Source organism: Sciurus carolinensis, chromosome 6 (assembly GCF_902686445.1).
Source record: "Sciurus carolinensis chromosome 6, mSciCar1.2, whole genome shotgun sequence".
In the NCBI taxonomy this organism is placed as follows: domain Eukaryota; kingdom Metazoa; phylum Chordata; class Mammalia; order Rodentia; family Sciuridae; genus Sciurus; species Sciurus carolinensis.
In genome coordinates, this window is record NC_062218.1 from 83,787,252 (window position 1) to 83,791,890 (window position 4,639).

A 4,639-nucleotide genomic window follows, 5' to 3' on the forward strand; every position below is an offset into this window, starting at 1 on the left:
CATTATTGCAGTTATATGTGGAATCTAAAAATTCTGAACTCACAAAAATAGAGTAAAATGGTAGTTGCCAAAGGCTGAGGAAAGGAAGTATTAAGGAGATGTTGGTTAAAGAACCAAAGATTTCAATAAGATTGGAGGATTAAGTTTAAGAGTACTATTGTTCATCATTATGACTCAGTTAATACACCATATCATATATCTGAAAATTGCTGAGAGTAGATTTTGTGTATTCTCAACACAAAATAATCTAAGTGAGATAATGCATGTATTCAATAACTTAATATAGCCATTCCATAATACATACACATATTAAAGCATAATACTGTATAATTTTGTCACTTATAATATGAATTTTAAATTAATATTAATAGAAATTCTCTATAATGAAATACTGTTTTTGTGTGGTGCTGAGAATTGACCCAGGGTCTCACACATAATGTGTGAGCACTCTTCAACTGGCTACATTACCAGGCCAGAATGGGTCTTGCTAAGTTGCCCAGGCTGGCCTCAAATGTGCAAGCCTCCTATTCTAGTTTCCCAGATATCTGGGATAACAGGCATGTGTCACTGGGTTGCCAATGAACCACTTCCTCCTGTCATACTCCATCTACCACTCAATCCTATCAGGGGTTAATTCACTGATTAGGTTAAGTTTGTAACCCAATCATTTCTACAAAACTTCTTTTAAAAAATGTATTTGTTCTAATTGGTTATACATAACAGTAGAATACATTTTGACACATTGTACACAAATGGAGCATAACTTCTCATTCCTCTGACTCCACATGATGCTGAGTCACACCAGTAGTCTAATCATACATGTATATAGAATAATAATGTCTGTCTCATCCTACCATGCTTCTCATCCCCACTTCCTCTCCCCTCCCCTCACTCGCCTCTGTATAATCCAAAGTTCTTGCACTGTCTCACATGTGACCTTTTGGGGGATACTTCACATCCAAACCATAACAGTCACTATGCCCAACTCTAATGGATTTTTTTTTAAATTGAACACTTAAATTCACAAAGAAGGAAGAGATTTTCCAGTAATTAAAAATTTAGAGAAGACAGGAAATTGGTGTGTTCTTAAAGCCATTTCTACCTCCCCAAAGAATGTCAGTCTACAAAAGTCGTAACTGTAATGGTCACCAGACATGGGGCACATGAAATTTATTGACTTAGACCCAATAATTTTTCAAGCCAGATATTTAAGAGGTCTTCCCTTAATTAAAGATCAGACTATAAAAGGTTCATATTCCAGAAAAAAGAGAAAAACAATAACAGAAGTAAAAGTATCTGGATTGGTTTACATTTGAGATAGGTCCAAAGTTTCCTTACCAATCTGTAAACATGAGCCATTCTCATAGGGTTTGCAGTTTGATATTATATTAATGGGATGGCATGGAAAATTCCACACTGAGAAATCAGCGATTAAAATGTTCTCAGGGTAGTGACAGTTGTGCACCTATCAGAAGCAAGCACCCTCAATTTATGCTTCGCACAATGCTACAGATTAAATAACTTGGATTTTAGAAAGAAGGAAATAGTTCTACAAGTTTAGTCACAAATATGAAGAAGAATAATGAGTTGAGAAATTAGTGAGCATGTAAGTGAAGTGTGTGTCCAAATTTAACTGAATTAAATAGATGGCAATATAAATATAAGCGCAGACTAACAGAATCAGGAGAGAATTTGAGCAAAAATCTACCATTTAAGAGGGAATTCTTCATATGCATCTCAGTAATAGAAAGACAAAGCAGACCAAATTCTGGACTCTCATAATTTATGTAGAAGAGTAAAGATAGGGAGAATGATCTTCAAAATCATAGGTAAATGCTTTTTGCATTAATATTTGCAACATAGTAAGGTATAAATTTGTTTTGAAGTTAGAGTAATTTTGTATTTTTGTTTTCTAGATCAGGAAATGAAAGTAGTAAGGCTTTTATCACTATGCAAAATTTTTCATCATTTCTCAACTAATCCCTCAAAAAGGGCTTCAACGATCTTGATAGAAAACAATGACAGGAGTATGCAAGGAGCAAATGTGTCTTTCACTATAACTAAAAGTGTGGTAGACACAACAAAAAACATAGTTTTAATCTGGTCACTAGCATCTGTCCTTTTAAAATCCCATGTAAGCCTTTATGTTGGTGTTTTACTTACTTTGTAGTAACGTAGAACATGGATAAAATGCATTGATTTTTTCCATCTATATATGCCCCAATAAACATGCAAATTCTCTGAGTAAGGAATGTATTTGTTCTATTTAAGCATTAATAGATATGTTAGTTCCATTTCAAGGATACAGCTTTGAGATAAATGGGTAGCGTTATATCTTTTCAAATATCTGTTATATTTTCAAATTATTGTTGTGATTTTTAAATAATTTATATAATTAAATAATATATCGACTAATTAAGTATTGAAGGACTATCAATTTTTAATAAACACATAATCAATGCAGTATTCTGAATTGGTTCTAGTGGCTATATATGAAATTAATAGAAGTGTAATTACAACCATTTTCAGGAGCACCTCTAAACTGTTGAAATTAAATAGATAGCTAGATTCCCTAAAAGAGTCAATAAAGATATAAATAAGCAAATTTACCTTGTCATTATTTTAATATTAGCTTTCTCCACTATACCCAAATTTAAAAAGAAAAAAAAATGACAGTATTTTAGGATGTAGATAAATGTCTGATTTCTTTTGGAGTTCTTGTGTCCAAATTTTTCAATAGACTGTATTTTTTTAGACTAATTTTAGTTACATAGCAAAACTAAACAGAAATTATGTTGTCTCATATGCACCTTGTTCTCAGGGCATATTCTTCCCCACTATCAATGTTCCCAATCATAGTGATGCATTTGTTATAATCAATGGACCCTCAATAAATATCATTATCTCCCAAAGTCCATAGGGGACACATTCTATGGATTTTGAAAAACTGTACAATGTATTTGCACCTTCATACTATCATACAGAATAGTTTCACTGCCCTAAAATCTGTGCTCCAACTAGTCATCCATTCCTCTCCTCTAACCCCTGGCAACCACTGATCTTTTTTATTGTCTTCATAATTTTTCTTTCCAGAAATGCTTATAGTTGGAATCACATTGTATGTAGTCTTTTCAGACTGGCCTCTTCCACTGAGTAATATGCATTTAATATTCCTCTATGTCTTTTCATGGCTTTATAGCTAATTTATTTCTAGTGCTGAATAATTTTTCATTTTCTAGATACATAGACATCCATTCATATAATTAAGGAAATCTTTTTTGTATTCAAATTTTGGCATTAGAATAAAACTGATAGAAACTTATGTGTAAAATTCTGCATATGCATAGTTTTCAACTGCTTTTGGTAAACACCAAGTGTACCAGTTACTCAATCATATAGTAATGGCATGTTTAGTTTTATAAGAAATAACTACTCTCTCTCAGAACAGTACCATTTTTCATTCCCTCCAGTAAAGAAGGACAGTTCCTATTGTTTCACATCCTGGACAGTACTAGTGGTATCAGTGTTCTTACGGTTTAGATGTGTGGTGCCCCAAAAGCTCATGTGTAAGACAATGCAAGAAGTTGTAGAGGAGAATAGAGCTGAGAGAACCTTCACCTAATCAGTACACTAATCCTCTGATAAGCGTTTCCTGGGCCTTGACTCTAGGCAGGTAGGGTGTGGCTGGAGGAGAAGCATTTTTGGGGGCATGCCTTTGGGGTCTATATTTTGTATCTGGTAAGTGGACTGCCTCTCTCTCTCTCTCTCTCTCTCTCTCTCTCTGCTATCTGATCATCATGTGAGGCACTTCCCTCTGCCACATGCTTCCACCATGATGTTCAGCTTCACCTCCAGCCCGGAGGAATGGAGCCAGCTGTCTGTGGACTGAGACCTCTGATACAGTGAGCCCCCAGATAAACTTTTCATCCTCCACAATTGTTCTTGCCAGGTCTTTTGGTCACAGCAACAAAAAGCCTGACTAAGATAAGTGTCTTTGACTTTGCCTATTCTAGTTCATGTGTAGTTGTACCTTGCTGAGGTTTCAGTTTTTATTTCCCTCATGACATGATATGGAGCATCTTTTCATGTGCTCATTTGCCATCCATATATCTTCTTTATGGTATGATGTCTCTTTATATCCTTTACTTATTTTTGAAATTGGTTTCTTTGTTTTCTTATTGTTGACTTTTAGATGTTCTTTTTATATATTTAGTATAGTAATTTTTTGTCAGATATATCCTTTGTAAATATTTCCTCCCAATCATGGCTTGTCTTCTTATTCTTTTGACTTATATCCAATTTTGAATTTCATTCAAGCTGTGCAACTTGGAGTCCTATGTAAATCAGTGGTATGTGACAGTCCTAGCTAAATTTCTGTTCATTATAGAATATTAGCTTTAATATGGAATATACTTCAATTCTAATCCCACATGATCCACTTACTAATTTTAAACTTGGAGTTCTTGTTACTGATACTAAATCTGTTGATGCTCATGTCAAATAGCATAGTATTTTCATACAATGTATGCCCATCCTCCTGTATACAGTATGCATTGCTTAGCCATGGGGATATACTCTGATAATTGCATTATTAGGTGATTTTATGGTGTGCAGTATACTTACTCAAACCTTGTCAGTA